The 22,163-nt window shown below is 39.8% G+C and overlaps 1 protein-coding gene across 1 annotated transcript in view; it reads right to left on the bottom strand.

Annotated features, from left to right (window-relative positions):
- The window catches only part of map4k2 (mitogen-activated protein kinase kinase kinase kinase 2), a 227,419-nt gene that overhangs the window by 135,968 nt on the left and 69,288 nt on the right, over nucleotides 1-22,163 (bottom strand). The window lies entirely within an intron of this gene.

The raw sequence follows: 22,163 nt of genomic DNA, 5'->3' as shown, positions 1-22,163 counted from the left end.
GCGCTGTGAAAGACTCATTGCAAGTTATCGCAAATGCTTGATTGCAGTTATTGCTGCTAAGGGTGGCCCAACCAGTTATTAGGTTCAGGGGGCAATTACTTTTTCACACAGGGCCATGTAGGTTTGGATTTTTTTTTCTCCCTAAATAATAAAAACCACCATTTACAAACTGCATTTTGTGTTTACTTGTGTTATATTTGACTAATGGTTAAATGTGTTTGATGATCAGAAACATTTTGTGTGACAAACATGCAAAAGAATAAGAAATCAGGAAGGGGGCAAATAGTTTTTCACACCACTGTAATGTGTAATAACTAATTATTGACACCTCAACTTATGAGGACTTCTTTCCATACAACTTCAAAGTTGGCAAAAATCTCTGGAATAGAGATGTAAGAGTTTCTTTTTTTTTTTAAATTTTATTTATTAATTTTATTGTAATCATTCCATACAAATAGATTAATTTATAACAAAGAAGAATTGAAGACAAATCAAACCCCACCCTTGAGAAGGAGAGCTTAGCCAAAGGAGAATTGCTTAGGGCTTTTTAATAAGGCAACAATAAACAAAAGAAAGGAAGAAATATATATAGGTAAATAAAAAATGGAGAAGGGAAATAATTTCTCTTATTCGAAAATATTATTGATTAGATCCTGCCAGGTTTTGAAAAAATTCTGTACAGATCCTCTAACTGAGAATTTGATTTTTTCCAATTTCAAATAATATAAAACATCAGTTTCCCACTGACTTATCAGAGGAGAGTTAGGATTCTTCCAATTTAACAAAATAAGTCTGCGTGCCAAAAGTGTAGTGAATGCAATCACCGTTTCCTTATCCTTCTCCACTTCAAGTCCGTCTGGAAGAACACCGAACACAGCTGTTAATGGGTTAGGAGGGATTGTGACCCCAAGGCTGTCTGAAAGGCACTTAAAAATTTTGGTCCAAAATGATGTTAGTTTGGTGCAGGCCCAAAACATATGACCCAGTGAGGCAGGAGCTTGGTTGCAGCGTTCGCAGGTTGGATCTTGCCCTGGAACATTTTGGACAGTTTTAAGCGAGACAGATGAGCTCGATATCTAATTTTTAGTTGGATAATTCTATGCTTTGCGCATATGGAGCTCGAGTGAATTCTCTGCTTTGCTACCTTCCACTCCTTTTCTGATATATTGATTAAGATATCTTCTTCCCAATGTCCTCTTGGGTCTTTGAAAGGTAGGGACTCTAATAAGATTTTATATAATGTGGAAATGGTGTTTAATTCCTCGAAAGTGAGCAGTACTTTTTCCAGCATGGTGGAGGGTACGAGGTGAGGAAAATCGGGCAGTTTCTGTTTAACAAAATTTCTAATTTGAAGATAGTGAAAGAAATGTGTAGCTGGGAGGTTGAATTTGGAACGTAATTGTTCAAAAGATGCAAATATGTTGTCTATATAAAGACCTCTGAGCATTTTAATCCCAAATCTTTTCCAGGTATTAAAAACTGGATATGTTTGCGAGGGTTGAAAGAGGTGATTCTCTTGCAGAGGTGCCACAGATAAAAGATTTTCCATCTTAAAATGCTTTCTAAGTTGGTTCCATATTCTGAGTGAGTAAACCACAATTGGGTTATTAGTATATATTTGCGATAACTTGCATTTATTGGAGCGCAGAGCAGGGAGTATAAAGAAGTACTACAGGATTTTACTTCTATTGCGAACCAAGCCCGTGTATGTTCATTTATTTGTGTCCTGGTTTTTATGGCTTGTATGTTTGCTGCCCAGTAATAAAACTGAAAATTAGGTAAAGCCATGCCACCTTCTGCCTGAGGTCTTTGTAGGGTCGCTCTTCGGATACGTGGGTGTTTTGAGTTCCAAATGAACGAGGTTATTGTTGAATCTAATTGCTTAAAAAAAATTTATTGATATATATTGGAATGTTTTGAAATAAAAAAAGTTTAGGAAGGATATTCATCTTAACAACGTTAATTCTTCTGGCTAGAGTGAGATGAAGAGTTGACCATCTATGCATCTCTTGCTTAATTTTTTCCATACAGACGGCAAAATTTTGTTGATAAAGAGCTTTATGTTTACTTGTGATATTTACCCCTAGGTATTTAAACTGATCTGCTATGGAAAAAGGTAGGGTGTTCAATCTAATATTACATGCTTGTGAATTCACTGAAAAGAGTATACTTTTATTCAGATATTCAGATTAATTCTGAGACCAGATATCTTTTGAAATTCTGTGAGTGCTGTTAAAACTGCAGGCACAGTGTTTTCTGGGTCTGATATATATAAAACCATATCATCTGCATATAGAGAAATTTTCTGTTCCAGTCCTTCTCTGATAATCCCCTTTATCTGATAAGAATTTCGACAGTGAACCGCCAGTGGTTCAATGGCGATTGCAAACAGCAGTGGTGACAAGGGACAAACTTGTCTGGTACCACGTTCTAGCTTAAAGTAGTCTGAACAAATGTTGTTAATACAAACTGAAGCTTCTGGATTGGTATACAGTAGTTTGATCCATGCACAAATATTCGGGCCAAACCCAAATTTCTCCAATGCAGTGAAAAGGTAGTTCCATTCAATCATATCAAATGCTTTTTCTGCGTCTAATGATAGTAATATCTCTGGGGTGTTTGATTTTGCTGGTGAATATATTACATTAAACAGGCGTCGGAGAATGGAAGATAGATGTCGGCCTTTAATAAATTCAGTTTGATCCTGTGATATTACCGAGGGCAGCACTTTCTCCATCCTTCTAGCTAGAATTTTTGAGAGTATCTTAACATCATTATTCAGGAGTGAAATTGGTCTGTATGATGCACATTGCAACAAGTCCTTATTTTGTTTAGGAAAGACGGTGATTAATGCTTGACGAAATGTTTGAGGTAGTATTTGGTTGTCTCTAGCTTCTGTAAATGTTGTCAATAAGAGGGGAGCTAGCTGAGTGGAGAATTTCTTATAAAATTCTATGGGGTAACCATCAGGGCCTGCTGATTTCCCGCTTTGAAGTGACTTTATAGCATCTAGTAATTCTGATAGCGTCAGAGGTTTATCCAGTTCCTCAGCACTTAAAGCATCTATTTGTGGTGTCTGTAATGTATCCAGAAATGCATTAGATTGTGCGTTGTCTTCTTTGAACTCAGTAGCATATAAGGATTTATAATAATCTCTAAATGCGTGCATTATATTTTTATGGTCAATGATTTCTTCTCCATTCGTGTTGGTGATTACTGGTATTGCATTGTGAACTTCTTGTTTGTGAATTTGTTGAGCTAAAAGCTTATTAGCTTTTTCTCCGTGTTCACAGTAATGATGTCTTGACTTATAAATAAGTTGTTCAGTTTCTTTAGTTGTTAAAATGTTCAGTTCTGTATGCAGGGCCTGCCTTTTCCTGTGAAGAGCTTCACTTGGACGCCTGGCTTGTTCTTCATCTATTCTAGTAATTTCGCTTCTTAACTCTGACACTTTCTTGGTTTCTAATTTATTTCTTGGGAAAGATATGAAATAATCTGTCCTCTTAAGAAGGCCTTTAGAGTTTCCCAGAGTGTTCCTGCAGAAACCTCCGTGGGCGTGTTTGTTTCTAGGAAGAAGCTGATTTGTTTGGATATAAATTCTGTGCAGTTCTCGTCTGCTAATAGAAGAGGCTTAAGACGCCATCTACAAGGTGAGTGTGAGGGACTTAATGATTTTAGCTCCAAGACTAGAGGGGCATGGTCGGAGATAACAATTGTGTCGTATTTGCATGATTTAACTGTAGGCAGGAAATTATCATCTATAAAAAAATAATCAATTCTTGAGTAGCTATGATGCACTAGTGAGTAAAACGAATATGTTGTTGAGTTTGGGTTAAGAAACCTCCAGGGGTCTGATAAGTTGTGGTCAGTTAAAAACTGTGTAATTGTCTTTGCAGTATTAGATGTCGTCCCCCCTGTCACAGGAGTCCTATCTAAGAGTGGATTTAAAACACAATTAAAGTCCCCAGCCATTATAATTTTATGAGTGTTCACATTGGGAATGGATGCAAATAGACATTGGGTGCATAAACATTTATCAAAATCATTTTACTGTTAAATAAGTTGCCTATGACCATCACATATCTCCCTTCAGGGTCCGATACTACAAATGGAACTGTTCTGTGTATGAGAATTCCCACCCCTCTAGTTTTCTTTATAAAGCTAGAATGGAACATTTGGCCAGTCCAGTCTTTTTGTAGTCTGAACTGATCCTTGCTTAGTAAGTGGGTCTCCTGTAAAAATACTATTTTAGTGTTTAAGCCTGATGGTGAGAGCATACTTTCTTTCTCTTTAATTTGTGATTCATGCCTTTAACATTCCAGCTCACAAAGTTAACTGTCCCATCATGGAGACATTGATTCTGAGTTTTTAATGTCATTTTATTGTCTTAACTGGTAGTGAGGCAGTTTTAATCTTCATTTCAAAATTCCCCATGAGTTACTGCATTTTAGCCTATTGTTGCATTGATATTTATAGTTATAAGGATTAGAAGAATAGATTAGATATAGCCTGCTCTCCCTCTCTGGCGGGATACAAGGGGCTGTATTTGATATCGGCTTTCTGTAGCAACTTTTTAATGTTAAAGTAGGCTGCACGTTATGCAGCTGTTAATGGTGAGAAGTCGGGGAAAATACGAATAAGATTATTTTCAAATATAATCTCTTGCTTGTGTCTGAAAAGTGCCATCACATCAAGCTTACATCGTAATCGCTCGAAGCGGACAATAAAAGACCTAGGTTTAAAGGTGCTTGATCTGTATATGTGATAAGCTGCAAATTTCACTGGGTTTGAGTTTTCTCGTTTCTCAGGTATACCCTCAATTCTTATATTATTTCTTCTGCACCCATCTTCCAGGGCCGCAAGTCTGTCTCTGAGTTTTTTGCATTCGGAAATCACAGCTGTAGCTTTTTCATCGGCGTTAGACGCCAATTGTTCCGCTGTTTCAACTCGAGCCGTGAATGCCTGCTTAACATCATTCATCTGATTGGCAAGTTTTTTCAGATTGGATCTGTTTTCTTCGATGTGTTCCTCTACTCTAATTTCTCCAACATGCTTTTAAAGGTCACGTCAAAACGTTTAAATAGACGCGTTTCCCGGTCTTTGTTATCCTTCTTAAGCTCAATGTTAGACTTCTTAAGCTCATTCTTGTTATCCTTCTTAAGCTCATTTATGGCCGTAGCCATGGCAGTGGCCAGTGTAGCGATCATCTATTTCAGGTCGGATAGTTCGTTTCGGATTTCGTGCTCCGCGAGTGGAAATGCAGCTCCTGTTACAGCAGGTGCTGCGGGCTCGCGATGAGTAGATGAGAGCACATCCTGCAGGCCTTTTCTAGTCTCGAATGATCCTCAGAAATCGGCGATCCATCGCGACCCGTATCACTTGCACCTTCGCTCCCATTTTCACTCTCGACTGTAGACAATACAATGGAGCGGGGTCCTAGGAAATCTGCGCCTTCGTCTGCCTGTTCCAGGTCAGTCTCCGAGAGGCCATACCTTGCACTCAGGCCGGATGTCTGTCCAGACTTTGATGCAGCTTTAAGTTTCTTTTCCGGTTCTTTCTGACTTTTCTTCTTGTTACTCATGCTTGTATATTGTAGTAGAAGTTCCTTGGTCGGGTTAAATACAGGATACCTCTAAATAATATGAAATACGTGGGAAAATAAAGCTGCTGCTAGTGGAGCTCTGCTTCAGATGTCCATCTCCTATAATGGACGAGACCAACTCCATCTGATATAAGAGTTTCTTGGTGTTAGAGCATTATGCACAAACCAAATTGCATGACACTTTTTCATCTTCTGCTGAATTGCATATTTTGTAGATTCATAGATTTTGTGATCACATGTGATATTCTTCTATGAATCCCTCACATGTTAACCTATAGGAGCCTACAGCATATAATTATACACATCCACAATCTAAATAGGCTGCTGTAATGAATATGGCATGTCATCTCTGAAGCAAGGATAAAGTAAACAATATCATCAAAATAAAATGTATATGGCTGGTATTCCTTATCTTGCGCAGGGCTACTTTTAATGCATTACCTTGTAAGCAGGACAAAAAATGATTGTTCAGAAATCCTGATTTTATTATTGTAAATTTTATAGAACTGTTCTTTTCTAATCTTGCACAAGAGCAATTTCAATTTTATTTTTGCAGAATACTGCACTTGACGCCAGAATATTCTGTACATTATCATAGACAACATTGGAAGGATGGCTCCTTGGCCAGCCGGAATGTCTTTATGATGAAAAGTCATGGATGAATGGGCAGACTGACAGTCCCTACCAGAAGGCCATCAAAATGGAAGAACAGAGGGAGATTGCCACCTGGGCACATGTTTGTGCCCGGACACACTGGATGGCAGAAACCCTCTGGTAGAACTTTCATTTGTAGTATAACATGGAAGTTGTAGTCCTGATGGGCAGCCTTGTTGGGGTACTTGGTGGCTCGCAGGGGGCTGCTGAAAGAAGTCTTCTCCAGTTCAAGGAGGTTAAACCCAGCCGGGAAGTGCTTCATGGGTGTAATGCTGTGACACCAGAAGTACTCCCAGTTCCAACATGAAAGGAGCCGCTCCATATCTCCCAGGGAATTGGAGTTGGTGGAGGAGGAGAACTCACTCTTAGGGAGGAGTAGAGGAGAAAGAGTAAAGGAGAATAAACTGTAACTGTGTTTGTTGATTACAAAAGACACCTGTTTAAGGTGTATCTGTTTAAGTAAACCGGTTGAAGCTGGGACAACAGTCTGTGTAGTTATGTCTGTGTTTTGTATACTATTTGTTTTCATGTATACTAGCACTAGCTAGAAGCACTGCACTACATTCCATTTTTGGTAATTACCCACAGGGATGAGGAAGAAAAACTTACTTAAAAGTGAGTATGGAGACAAGCATGAGGAAGTGAAACATAACATGACTCAGTGACTATATGGAAGACACTTTAACCTTTTCAGCTGACAGATTTCAGGCAAGATACCTAGGCCTGAATGCAGAGGCGTGACCACAGGGGGGCTGGGTTGGGCACTGCCCCCCCAGAGACAAGCCGTACCCCCCCTGCAAAATGCTCTGTCTGTCCAATGGAAACTCTGGAGAAGAATAACATTTGATTTTCAAAACTGAGTTGCTTTCCAATCGGCCCGTTTGAATTTGGGGCGTATCCGGCAGTGCCTCCTCCACTAGACAGGCATCATGCTGCTCACAGTTCACTTTGCCGCACATTTTGCAGCACGTTTTGAACCTGTTGACCGCATTCTTTAATTAAAATAGCGTATACGTTCCATTCTTCTTTTATTTTCTGGTTGGTAACACCAAAGTCTATGCATAGGTGGCTTATTAAAAAGCAGACATCTTCAACCTCTGTCCCTCCGCAAGCTGCTGGCTCTACGGTTGAGCCCAGCACCGCTGCTACCAGCACCCACGTCGGGAACTGACACTCCAAAAGATATAGATAAGCCTACACAATCCTCCAGCTCTGCGTCCGTGTTGGGTACTCCAAACCTCTGCCTTCAACAAAATATACAGTTCGGTCTGCCTGACTTAAATATGGATAGCCCATCCCAGCCCATTTTAATTAATTATCCCAAGCGTGCATTCGGAAAGACACTCAGATGTTTTAGTGCAAGATGATATCAGTCTCGACCATGGCTTGAATATTCTGTTGTCCGTGATGGCAGCTTTTGCTTTGCCTGCCATAAATTTAGTATTTCCAATTCGGACCGCGAGGACATATTCACCAAACACGGCTACACTAATTGGAAAAAAGCTCTAGGAAAAGACGGTGACGGCTTCCACAAACACGCGTCTAGTATCCCGCATGTCAGAGCCATGTCTGCATCACAGCACTCATCATTGGTGTGTCTTCAGCTGCATGTGAAAGCTCTTTCTCTACTTTGAACCGCATTCTCACTCCACTCTGCCAAACAATGCTGCATTCAAGGAAGAGAAATTTAGTCATTCTGGCACATGAGAAAAACATCACAGAAAATCTCCGGCAGACCCCCGTGACCCTGTGTTCGGATTCAGTGGGTTGGAAAATGGATGGATGGAAGTTCCATTGCCTCTGTTAATTTTATTGAACAATAGGTTATGATTTATGCCACAATTTTTGCTTTTATATGTTACATAAAACTATGTTATTATTATTTGACCCCCCTGCAAAAATGGGGATGGATGGATGAATGGATATTTTTTGCCCCCCCAGACAAGCCAAATGCCCACCCACACATGATGTTCTGGTCACACCTCTGCCTGAATGTCTTGCCTTCTAAACAGAACAGAAATTCATTCTGGGAAATGTAAAAAGGAAAGTGGGATTCAGGGTATTTTAAATACTCACAAAGTGAATCAGGACCTTGATGTGTACAGCTAGGGTGTTTGCTGCCTTGAGCAGCTTTTGATTCCCATGGGATTTAACCTTGAGCTTGTATGACAAGGACTTAATACCATTTCTGTGTTTTGAGAAACAGTCCACCCCTCTAGCTGACAGAAAGACATTTGTGTGCAGGTTGGTCAAGAAGGGGAAGAGAAAATGAATGCCTTGAATTAAATTTTTTTTCAAAAAGAGCTCTCAGTTCAGTTCATTTGCTGCTTATTGCAAAAATAAAGCTTTCAGTTGCTATTCTGAATCTTTTGTAAAGAGCTCAGCTCAGTTACAAAAAGAGACACTTGTAAGCCTTTCTCTTAGACAAAATAGGCACTTAAATGGAGTTGACAAAAAGATGATAATTCTGAACAAAGAGGAAAACAAATCCAATACAAGGAATTAGACTGACTAAAATTAATCTACAGTAAATGCAAAGTTCAAATTTAAGCAAGGGGGTTTATTGTTGAATTTATTTAAGAAATGTTTTTAATCTCATATAGTAGTATGAATTGATTTTTGTAATGACCATAGTACCTAGTTCTCACAGCAAGATATGGTCTTTCATTTGCACTGCCTTCCTCTTTAACAATAAAAATTTCAATTCTGACTGTGTTAATGAGGTTGGGGTAGGCAATTTCCTCTTACTCCAAAAAGATACACTTTCAAATTGAGATTGAGTTCAGATGGTGGATTGTAGGCGCTATGGGGCCACTCCTCTCATACTGTCTGTGAAAAAAAAAAACTGCAGAGATTCAAAAAAATAAAGTTTAATATTATGTTGAAAGTACTGAACAGTTTTACAATCTCTTTTTAACAGCAGTCTTCCTGTGAGACTTAAAGGAAAAATTGTGATGCTTAAAGGAAAAGTAACAGGTATAAATGAGACTGACACTTCTCAAACTTTGTATAAAATGCATTCTGTGTTTACTTTGAAAGCACAATAAAAATGTTGTATGGGTTCATGTGTTATTTAGAACCCTTAAAATATTCTTGATATACTACAGTACCATTTCCTAACATATATGGTAAAGCCTGCAGCTGCTAACATCCTATACACATGTCCATTTCTTTAATATTTTAAGCAAGGCTATATTTTTATTTCCATTACTCACAGGTTCAAAATACCAAAAAAATGAAAACTGCCTGAAGAAAAAAATTGGGCACCCAACATGGTCAGTACTTAGTAACAATCCTTTTGGCAAATATCACAGCTTGTAAGTGGTTTTTTTAGCCAGCTAAGAGTCTTTCAATTCTTATTTGGGGGATTTTCACCCATTTGTCCTTATAAAAGGCTTCTAATTCCACAATATTCTTGGTCCATCTTGCATGCACTGCCCCTTTTGAGATCTATCCACAGAATTTCAATGGTGTTTCAGTCAGGAGACTGTGAGGGCTGTGGCAAAACCTTCATCTTGCACCTCTTGAGGTATTCCATTGTAGATTGTGATGTGTGTTTTGGATCATTATCTTGTTGTAGGCCCCATCCCCTTTTTAACTTCAACTTTTTACAGATGGTATGATGTTTGCTTCCAGAATTTGCTAGTATTTATTTGAACCCATTCATCCCTCTACAAATGATATGTTCCTCTTGCCACTGACTGCAACACAAGCCCAAAGCATGATCAATCCACCCCCATGCCAAATAGAGAGGTGTTCTTTTCTTGGAATTCAGGACCCATTTTTCTCCAAATATACCTTTGCACATTGTGACCAAAAAGTTTTTCCTTTTCGTCTTCATCTATCCACAGGATTTGTTTCCAAAATGCACCAGGCTTGTTTAGATGTGCATTTGCATACTTCAGGCACTGAGGTTTGTGGCAAGGATGCAGGAAAGGTTTTCTTCTGCTGACTTACCATGAGTCTGGTAAATCTTCCAAAACATCTTTTGCAGTCAAATGGGGTTTTTAATTTGCCTATCAAGCAACCAAACAAGCAGTTCGTTCAGAAAGTTTTTTTGGTCTTCCACACCTCAACTTAACCTCCACCATTCCTGTTATCTACCATTTCTCAATAATATTATGAACTGAGGAAACATCCATCCATCCATTTTCCAACCCGCTGAATCCGAACACAGGGTCACGGGGGTCTGCTGGAGCCAATCCCAGCCAACACAGGGCACAAGGCAGGAACCAATCCCGGGCAGGGTGCCAACCCACCACAGACTGAGGAAACAGCTACCTGAAAACTCTTCTTTTGCTGTAATTCTACATTCTATTTCCTTCTCGGACTGTTTACCATCATACCCTTGCTTTATTGTATTAGGATTGTTCTATCTTACATTATCTGCTTTTCCATGAGTAATGTTTAACATCATTCCCTGAGTTTATTCTTTCAGGACTGCTTAAGATTATATTCTAGGTTTATAGTATTTGGACTGTATTGCCAATAGATATCTCTACTTTAATCTTTCCAAATCGCTGGTGGGGGGGCTTGTTTTGTGTTGGATGTGCTGTGTCTCTAGGTATGTCAGAGGACTGAGACTTTGTGAAGTGTGGTCTAGCCTCATGTGAGCAGGCAAAATGGGGGGTGGGGAGACAAAATGGGGGGGCGCTGAGAGGGGAAGAAAAAGAGAGCAAGCTATTTCTAATCTTTCCTTTTAACCCTTACAATTATAAGTGTCAATACAAAATAGGCTTCATAGCAATAACTCCTGGCAAAAAAGGAAATTTAGGTTGAAGCTATTTTATATAATAATGTACTACCTTAATTTAAGACTACAATTTGTCAACAAAAGTTCAGAAGCAATGTCTCCACCATTATGGAAGAACTACAATGGGTGAAGGCTCAAATGTGGGAAGCAAGATCTCAACTGGCAGAGTCAGAGGCCCGGGCTGCAACTATATTGGCGGTAAGTTCTGACAGAGCTTGCATTCCATCCCAGATATTGCTTCCGCTTATAGAAGCAGATGACATAGAAACCAATTTCCTGATTTTTAAACACACCTTCACTAGACATCCCTGGGCACAGGAGGACTGGGAAAACATATTGGTGCTGTATCAGAAGGGAGACGCGCAGCGGGCTTATTATGACCTCCTTGAGGATCAGGCCGCTAATTATGACATCCTCAAGGCCAAAGTCCTCAAGCACTACAGCATCATGGCGGATCAGCAGGCGAGATAATGGCGCCTCTGGAAATTCGACCCTGAGCGGCCGATCAGGGCACAAGCCTCTGACATATGGGGGAAGACAGGGTGCTGGCTATGGTCAGACTTAAATGACACCAGGCAAATAATGGAACAACTGGCCTGCAAAACCCTCGTTAATGCCCTCCTCAACTACCTCACCCACCAGGTCCGCAAACAATCATAAAAATATGGAGGCCTTAATAAAGGTGATTGAGTGTCATCAAGTGATCTGTAAATCAGAGAGGGCAAAACAGTCCCCTCGATTATCCTGACAGGGACGTGTCACCCCTTCTGAGCCCGCCTGCCGCACCATGGAGCCAGCAGCCAAACCTCGAGAGGAACAACCCAAAATTCCTCATTGTTTCAAGTGTGATAAGGTTGGACACATCGTCTGTGGATGCCCCGAACTGACTGAGCCGATCAACTGCACCTGGATCAAGGGAGAAAGGTATTGTGCTCTAATTAACCCATTATCTCTTCCCCATATAGGAGCGGTATTGGTAAATGGGCACTGGGTAGCTGCCATGTATGACTCAGAGTAACATTTGCATTGTTGCTCACTAATTTATTCTACTGCAACAATGGTTGAAAGCAAGACCAGTCTAACCTGTATCCATGGGGAAACTCGATGGTATAGGTCTGCTTCCTGTGTGATCAGTTATAAGGGTACCTTAAGAAAATTAACGGTGGTTGTTCTACCTAACCCGCAATTAGCTGTCATCTTGCGGCAGGACTGGTCTGATAGCTAAAGCAGTATAAATAAAACAACTCGTGGATAAACTGGGCCTCGTAATGGACACGGAAGACTCAAACTCAGCTGACCCCACGTCGTGTTTACTACTAGTGACAAGGCACCATGTCGCCACTCAGTGTGACATAGTGGAAAATTCCACCCGCCCATTGAGGCCAACAAAGACCAGTGAGCTCTTTGCATTTTGAATCCCTTTAAAAGGGAACAGTGGAATGATGATTCACTGAAATTTACAAGAAATGCAGTCATTTCCATCAAAGACCAGCGCACACATTAACCCATGCCACAAGGACCCCATTTGCAAAACTATTTATTATATCGGGTAGCGGAACATGACGGTGAGATGAGGTCGCTGTTGCTAGTCCCACAAACTTACTGGCGGCAGGTATGTGAAATAGCACATACCCATCTCTTAGCCACCTACTTGGGGGCCGACAAGATGTTGGAACAAATAAAGCTTCGCTTTTTTGGGCCAGGAATAAATAGAGGAGGTCCATTGTTTCTGTACTTCTTGTCCGGAATGTCAGTTACGACAGATTTCCAGGAGGGACCAAGCTCCTTTAATTATCTGTTCCCTTTGAACGAATCAGCGTCGCTCTCGTAGGTCCTTTAGAACCCTCAATCTGAGGACATAATTATATTTAGTCATCATGGATTATGGTATCCGATACTCTGAGGCCATTCCCTTGCGCACGGCTACATCAAAAAACATTGCCCGGGAGTTATTAGAAGTCTTAAGCAACCAGGGGGACTCCCTTTACCTCGCAGATGTTTAGGAAGGTTGCTAAGTTACTCTGAATAAAACATCTAAGAACCTCTGTCTGTCATCCGCACACCAAAGGATTGGTAGATAGGTTTAATCAAATGCTTAAACAGATGTTGTATAAGGTGGTCAATGTGGATGGAAGAAATTGGGGCCAATTACTTCCGGATACACAAACAGAACGAGAGGAAGTCCATCAAGCCTCGACCTGATTTTCCCCTTTCAAACTATTACAGTAATCCCTCGCTACTTCGCGGTTCACTTTTCGCGGATTCACGACTTCGCAGGTTTTTAAATACAAGTGATTGCCCACCTATCGCGGAAGTTATGTTCCAGACCCATTAGCAACAGGAGAAAATCCGCGATATAGAAAGACCATATAAATAAACATTTTTATAGTTTATGCCTTAAAATACCCATCACACATGCTTTAAACACAAGTAAACTTATAAAACACACTTTGTTAACACATATGATATGTGGATGTCGGGCTAAGGATATGAGTAACATCTCACTATTATAAAACATTTTAACTTCACGCAAGACAAGACAGTGAGACAGGAAAATTGGTGATGTACAGGCTTTTAAATTATTGACACGCAGAGCGACAAGCAGCACAAAGCCAGCACAAAGTCCACTTCTCCTTAGCGTTCATTCAGCTCCCCACCCCCTTGACAATGCGAAGTGGCAGGAGCGTACTGCGCTTCCGGGGAGGGGGGGGTTTGAGCAAAGGTGCGTTCAGCTCTCACACACCCACACCCACACACACACACACTCCTCCTCCTCCTCCTTCCGAATGCGCAGAGCGACAAGCAGGCATTTTGGCAGAAGCAGCACAAAGTCCATTTCTGCTCAGCGTGAGTTCAGCTGCCCCCCTTCACAACGCGAGTGCAGACACATTGACGTCTGATCGCTGCGTGCAGTGTGCAGTGTTGGTCTGAGGTGTTTAAGAATGTAGAAAGTGTTTAAGAGCATAGGAAGTGTTTATAAGAGCATGGGAAAGGTTAACAAGAGAGTGAGAAAGGTTTATAAGAGTGTGGGAAGGGTTTATAAAGCCTTAAAATATGTATAAATAATAAAATAAATATAGGTCGCTACTTCGCGGATTTTCACCTATCGTGGGGGTTACGTTCCAGAGGGATTACTGTACTTGGATATCTTAAAAGAAGGCTGGGAGGAAGAGGATATCCCCTCCGTCAATAATTTGCAATATATATCACAGTTACACAATAGATTTCATAAAATTCAACCTACTCTAAAAGCTCATATGGATAAAGCTCAATTAGCACAGGTCTGACATTACAACAGAAACACTGCCATCCGGGAGTTTCTTCTGGAGGATCGTGTCATGGTTTTAGGAAAGAGGCTCGTCGATTAATTGGTAAAACAACAAAATCGTCGGCCGAGCAAACAGGTATATCAAGTCAACCTGCTGAAAACGTTGAAGGATAGGGATGTAGATCTCTCCTCCGGACAGCCCCATTCTCTCTTTATTCAAAAACACCTCCTCAATCTTGGCCCTAATTTGATTGCCCATCAACAACAGGAACTAGAAACAGTGATCCTGTCTGTTCCCGAGGTAGTGTGTGAACTTCCACGTCATATCTCTCTGATTGAACAGGATATAATCACTGTCCCAGGTTTAATCATCTAGGAACATCCTTATCAAATTCCTGAGGCAAAAAGACCCAAAGCAGAATTAGAGATCAAGTGTATGTTGGAACTGGGGGTGACTGAAGAAAGCCACAGCCCATGGTCCAGCCCTATCATCTTGGTCCCTAAGCCTGATGGGAGTTGGAGTTTCTATAATGACTTCCGTTGTCTTAATCAGGTCTCTAAGTTTGATGCATACCCGATCCCACAAGTAGATGAACTCCTTGAGCAGCTAGGTAATGCTCAATATTTGACCACTCTAGACATGACAAAAGGGTACTGGCAAATTCCCTTAAATGGTCTCCACAAAGGAAAAGACTGTGTTTAGCACCCCTAGCTGGCACTGGCAGTATAGGGTACTTTCATTTGGTCTGCATGGGGTTCCAGCGACATTCCAGTGTCTGGTGGACAGACTGCTCCAACCCTACAGTTTCTATTGTGCCGCCTACCTAGATTATGTGGTCATCTTTTCCGATACCTGGGAGGATCACTTGCTACAGGTCAAAGCTGTCCTCCTAACAATCGGTAAAGCTGGTCTTAAAATAAACCCGAAGAAATACTTTTTTGGATTATCTGAGGCCAAATATTTACACTACCTAGCGGTTAAACCACAGTGCTCAAAAGTTGATGCCAATTGGAAATGGTCCAGTCTGATAAACAAGAGGAAGGTCCAAGCTTTTCTCGGACTGGTGAGCTACGACCGCTGGTGTGTTCCTGAGTTTTCCGAGAGAGTGGCACCCTTGTTTACTCTGACAAAGAAACAGGCTCCTTATAACGTGGTATGGGATGACAAGGCTGACAGTGCATTTAGTGACTTGAAACAGGACCCTACGTCAGCATCTATGTTGAAAAATAATTTCTCCTCTTCCTTCATTCTCCAGACCGACGCTTCGGACACAGGACTTGGTGCTATGTTGAGCCAAAGTGTCGATGATGTGTTATCTTTAACTTTATGCCTTTCGGTGATCAGTTAATTTTCTGCTTACTTAACTATTCACAGTAACAGACATTTTAAGCAAAGGTGCCAAAACTTGTGCACGCCACTGTATATTGTATTTCTCAATTAAATCAAATTGTTGAGCACTTCTTTTATTTAGAGGCATTTAGCGGGAGATACACTAGATTCAAATCCACTCTTTGGATTTCTAATTCTGCAGTGAGGGGCTCACTTTTGGAAGCAAGTTTAACTAAATTTGCAAGAAACTCAAAATTACGGTTAATATTCTTTATACAACTTTATACCCAGCCACAGGGGATGCACAAACCAGTGTGTTTCTTCGTGCCTGTCCCAAGCCCAGATAAATGGGGAGGGTTACGTCAAGAAGGGCATCCAGTGTAAAATTTTGCCAAATCAATATGCAGACAACAATGCAAATTTCCATACCGGATTGGTTGAGCCCCGGGTTAACAACGACCGCTACCAGTACTGTTAGCCAACAGGGTGCTGGTGGAAATTGGGCTACTGTTGGCCGAAGAAGAAGAAGAAGAAGAAGGAAAAGGAAAAGGAGAAGAAGAGGGAGGAGACATGCCCAGAGGCAGGAGGAAAGTAAAGAGTGGAACTGAGGGTAGGAACTTTGAATGCTGGCAGTGTGACTGGTAAGGGGAGGGAGTTAGCATATATGATGGACAGAAGAAAGGTTGATATATTGTGCGTGCAAGAGACTAAATAGAAGGGGAATAAGGCCAGGTGGATTGGAGGTGGATTCAAACAGTTTTATCATGGTGTGGATGGGAGGAGAAATGGCATAGGGGTTATTCTGAAGGAACAGTATGTCAAGAGTGTTTTGGAGCTGAAAAGAGTGTCAGACAGAGTAATGATTATGAAGCTGGAAATTGGAGGTATGATGATGAATGTTGTTAGTACATATGCCCCGCAAGTTGGATGTGCGATGGAGGAGAAAGAAGATTTTTGGAGTGAGTTGGATGAAGTGATGAACAGTGTACCCAAGGGACAGAAAGTGGTGATTGGAGTGGATTTAATTGGACTTGTGGGTGAAGAGAACAGAGGAGAAGAGGAGGTGATGAGTAGGTATGGTGTCAAGGAGAGGAATAAAGAAGGTCAGATGATAGTGGATTTTGCCAAAAGGATGGACATGGCTGTGGTGAATACGTGTTTTAAGAAAAGGGAGGAACATAGGGTTATGTACAAGAGTGGAGGAAGATGCATACTGGTAGATTACATCCTATGCAGAAGAGTCGATCTGAAGGAGATTGAAGACTGCAAAGTGGTGGCAGGGGAAAGTGTAGTTAAGCAGCACAGGAAGGTGGTCTGTAGGATGACATTGGAGATCAAGAAGAAGAAGAGAGTGAGGGCAGAGACAAGGATCAAATGGTTCAGGGAGAGTTTAGGGAGAAGGTGAGACAGGCACTGGGTGATAGTGAAGAGTTACCAGATACTTGGAAAACTACACCAGATGTAGTAAGGGTGACAGCAAGAAGAGTGCTTGGTGTGACATCTGGACAGAGGAACGAGAAAAAGGAAACCTGGTGGTGGAATGGGGAAGTACAGGAGAGTATACAGAGGAAGAAGATAGCAAAGAAGTGGGATAGTCCGAGAGATGCAGAAAGTAGACAAGAGTACAAGGAGATAAGGCGCAAGGTGAATAGAGAGGTGGCGAAGGCTAAAGAAAAGGCGTATGATGAGTTGTATGAGAGGTTGGACACTAAGGAGGGAGGAAAAGGACCTGTACCGAGCAGAGTCCCTTTTGGCATTTACGGGATTAGAACCGGCAACCTGCTGATTGCCAGTGCAGATCCCTAGCCTCAGAGCCATGGTAATATTGAAGTTCAAGAAAAATCTAATGATATTTGATTTTTTTTGATTTACTGTACTTTGTTAAACCCTAAGGGGAGATGTCTTTTTGTATGACCTTTTGGGGGTCAAAGCCAAGATTTTTATGTGTAAAGGGACACTTACATAAAATCACCGAAATCTTTGTAAAAGCTCATATGACACATATTTGAACAGAATGGGAGCAAATGGGATGCAGTCGCCTGTTTATTATATAGTAGTAGTTATGAATAATTAATGCATTTCAATGAATACATAGGCATACACAATAAGTCTCATCACCTATCTGAGATCCTTGAAAGGAACTGGACAAAGATTGTTTTATAGGAATTGTAAAATACTAATCTTCATTTAACAAAATTTAATTTCCGAAAGGTAGCCATAAAGTTGAGAAAGTGTAAAAATAAAAAAATGAGAGAGACAGGTATTTGAAAAATTCCAGAAAAAACATCAGTAGTTTGTGACATTTGAAATCTGAATTTGACCATTAACACTAGAATCCCTCAAGCCAACGAAAATATTCATAATGCCAGACCACCTTAAATTCCTTCACACCTCTTCATCAGTGTCTTTGTTTTACAAATGTGTCAATCAGCTCAAGCAGCAACAGCCTGCTATCCCACCCCCACCAAGGGGATAGGGTAAATAACAGATCGTTATTTGGAATACATACATTCCATGTGTGTTCCATGTCTACAACGATCTGTGTAAATGTAGAATGACAGGAAATGTGAGGCAAGAAATGTTGAACACATAACTAAAACAAAAACTATTATACTAATAATTGACAAAATGTTGATGTGAAGTGTATAATGTGTGAAGACTGAAGCCCAAATATCAAATAAACACTTTAACAAAAGGTATAACAAAACAACTGTGCTTTTATTCAAGAATATAACCAAAGAAAAATAAATTATTCAATTTCTTTGATACTTGCAAAGTGTAAAAGCTGAAGCCCAACTATCAGTCAACATAAAGTAGACACATCCACTTGGTGCTGGTGCTGAGGTAAGAACTGCTACCTCATAATCAAGAGGTTGCGGATTCAATCCCAGGTCCTCCTCACTTTTACTGTTTTGAGTTGTGAATTGCTATTATTGTTACTATTATATTATAAAAATATACATTTGATTTGAATCTGTAACAGCCGGTGTAAATTTATGGTAGTTGTACAAGTTAGCGCTGAAGGGATAAAAGCAGACACATAAACGCAGCTCAATCACTTCTTCTTGGTGTCTTGTTGAGCAAATAGTGTCTATGGTGGATGTTACTTTTCCTCGCACACTGACATTCACATCAACATGTCACTTGAACAAATTTTTTATTCAAAAATCCCAAGAACAGAATAAAAAAAAAAAACACTCAAATTCAGTATTACTTTATATATTCACATTTAATATCTCCCGCGGTTGAGTCGGGGCTTGGTTTTACCATATAATTTACGGTATTTTATAATGTCGGTCACATAAATCAAATTCGGAAAACTCATGCTATTGGTCCAAGAGATCATGATATGCTAATGCCCACCTGGGAGAGTAACCATGGAGCACACTCCTTTTTTTTCCTATGTATTGTACTTACGTGACTACACGGTAATACATAAAATATTCTGAGGCGATGTTTGCACTGTTTTGTGTTTTTTGTATCTCACACAATCATATACCTTTCTCGTAAGAGCATCCCTTATCTACAATGGAACGTTTGATCAGAAGAAAATATGAAGCTGGTTTTAAATTAAAAGTCACTGAAGTGGCGAAAGAAATTGGTAACTGCGCTGCTGCAATAAAATTCGATGTGTCTGAGAAACTGGTGTGAGATTGGAGGAAGCAAGAAGATGTAAAAAAAAAAAAAAAGTCGTATAAGTCGGGGTCTGATTTTATGATCGATATTTCGGGTTTCAAGACCCGACTTATACACGAGCATATACGGTATTCAAGAATCCAAGAATAAAACTGAATTTAAAAAATTGTTCAAATGACATGTTGATATGAATGTTTGTGTGCGAGGAAAAGTAAAATCTTTTACAAAGTACCATAAATTTACACAGGATGTTACAGACTCGCATCAAACGTATGTTTTTGTTATATGATGATAATAATAATACCAGCTCACTACTCATAGCACTAAATAGAGAAAAGACGTGGGATTTGAACTTATTACCTCTTCATTGCTAAACGGTAGCTTATCCTCTGCACCATCTTTTTTTCCCCCAGTGTCCTTTGATGCTTTGTGAGGCCAGCATGCAGAGGCGGATAAACTATCATAGCATTCAGGGTGCACATCTAGGGACCCTTAATGGCTATAAATGTTTTATGTATTTCATTATGAAAATGATAAAATCTCAGATATAACTCTTGACTATTCTAAATCTTCAGAGGGCTGTCATAATGCAAATTTAACATATTCTGTTTGGTGACCATTGCCTGTGGCTACAATCGGCACAAGAGAAAGCTTGTTTAAAAAGCACTTAACAATTAGCAAAGTTGGTTCAGAAGCCCATGGATTACAAAGGATTTAATGTGCTACTTTAATTACGATGGGGTTTGAGAAACACTCTTAAATTAATTATCAATCTTAAGATGGAAATTCTGATATTCTTGGCACCACAATACTTTCAGGAAACACACCCTAGTCGATCAATTTTCAACCACTGCATTTGTATTAAAAAAAAAAAAAAAAATCATTTTATTTTCTTTTGAGGGGTAGCTGGGATTGGCTCCAGCAGACCCCCGTGACCCTGTGTTCAGATTCAGCAGGTTGGAAAATGGATGGATGGATGGGTACATTAGCTGACCATAATGATAAAATACTTAATTGTTATGCATTAATTCATTGTACGTTGAATCTTCGCTACTAGATTAAGTATGCTATACTCTATATAGTTAGCGCAAACCGGGAAGTGACAGGGACTGCAACCCAAGTATGTAATATCCCTTGCATTACAGGCTTTGTGGGTGTTAGTTAATCGTACTGAGAGAAGCTCGGAAGACACAGAGACAGATTAAGGACTCACAGTATTGTGCAATCAGAGTATAACTTTCTTGCAGGGAGGCATAATGGTGCAGTTGTTAGCAGTGCTGACTCACAGGTTAGGTCACATTTTTTACCACAATAATCGGTCCAGCCTAGTTGATAGGTACTTCAGTAGTTCTCAAGGACATTAAAAGACCACTGCACTATTACATTGCACTCAAACTAACTCAATTTTTCCTTCTCCACTGACTTCAATGCAATTCTCTGAGTTCACCAATTTTCTCGAACATTTCCACATTTTCACCGAACTAGAGCAGAAGCGAATTCAGTAAATGTACCAACCAGGTAAAGTTTTCTCCCTTTACTAATGCAAACATCAATCTCACAACAGCAATCTCACAAATCTGAAGGCGATTTTTATCTGACCAGCCTTTTTTTTTTTTTAAAAGTGCGTTTTTAAAGTAGCAGATTTAAAGAGTTTGTGTAAATTAAAATATAAATAATATGGGTATTCACAAATTCACAATTTCAAGTAGTATTTATTTTTCAATTACTGAACGGATAATGTCTTTGAATAAACAAATGCAGCCAGCATCCTCAATAATACTACAATCAGTGTAGTAGCAGCCATTGTAAGAGGAAGCATCTACAGATGATCTACATATGATTATTTGGTCTAAACATTCTTAAATATGCCGAATGTTAAAGATTTACTTAAACTAAAGTAAGCTAAAATGACTGAGTCTACTGATGACTGATAATAATGGTACTGCCAATGTTAGCCATATGTAACTGGAAAAGCAGAAGGAGAAAATAAAATGTTACTAGCAAGTTCTTTATGCACCAATGCACCAGAGGATTTCAATTTGCACTTACATATGGAGAAACAAAAGGCACCAATTTCAACTCTTGGCTGGCTACTTTTCTGGTGTAACTGACTACTTTAAAACTTGTGTAACTCCTGGAACATGCCTGGCACCAAAGATTTGGACTTAATACCATAACATGTAACATATACGCATCAGCTAATGGCTTGCAACAACAACAGGACCACATGGCATTGATTTGTATAACTTACTATGTGTACCATAGTATGATGGGTGATGAACAAAGCAAGCTGATGACAGAATGTATTATGCAACATTAGAGGTCTGAAGAGGTGAACAGGAAACCTGAACAGGAGAACAGACTCATGTTTTGAAGCACATGTGTATTTCTAATTATTTTGAATCCTTTAGGTATCTACAAATTTACACTTTTAATAGTTTAATCTCATGAGCTTACTGCATAGGTTTTAAGAAAGCAAATATTTTTGGTAGAGAGAATGAAATACCAAATTCTCTAAAAACTTAAAAGTATGTGCCTCCTTTCATGTTTACTTATTTACATGGACTAATATTATTTTGACAAACCTATAACACATGACATTTCTGATTCAAAACATGTGACATATTGCCCATTTCTGTCTTTGCATCATATAGATATATGTATTTGTCAAACCTGTGAGTGCCTTTCATGCAACCACAATAGATAGTTCATGAAATAATGAGGGAACTGCTATCACCTGGCTATGTAACAGGTTGTCAGTCAAATGTCCAAATACTTTTGCGAAACCGCAAATAGGGGGCCATGTATAAAAATGTGTGTCTTTTCTAAACAGTTCATACAATATTTTTGGTAAACCCCTTAAATTAAAGCTTAACGTCTACATTTCACTTAATGATTGCTTTATTTCAAATCCATTGTT

Source organism: Erpetoichthys calabaricus, chromosome 1 (genome assembly GCF_900747795.2).
Source record: "Erpetoichthys calabaricus chromosome 1, fErpCal1.3, whole genome shotgun sequence".
Classification (NCBI taxonomy): Eukaryota; Metazoa; Chordata; class Cladistia; order Polypteriformes; family Polypteridae; genus Erpetoichthys; species Erpetoichthys calabaricus.
The sequence above is the reverse complement of the archived record's forward strand: the minus strand, read 5'-3'. Positions and strand labels throughout refer to the sequence as shown.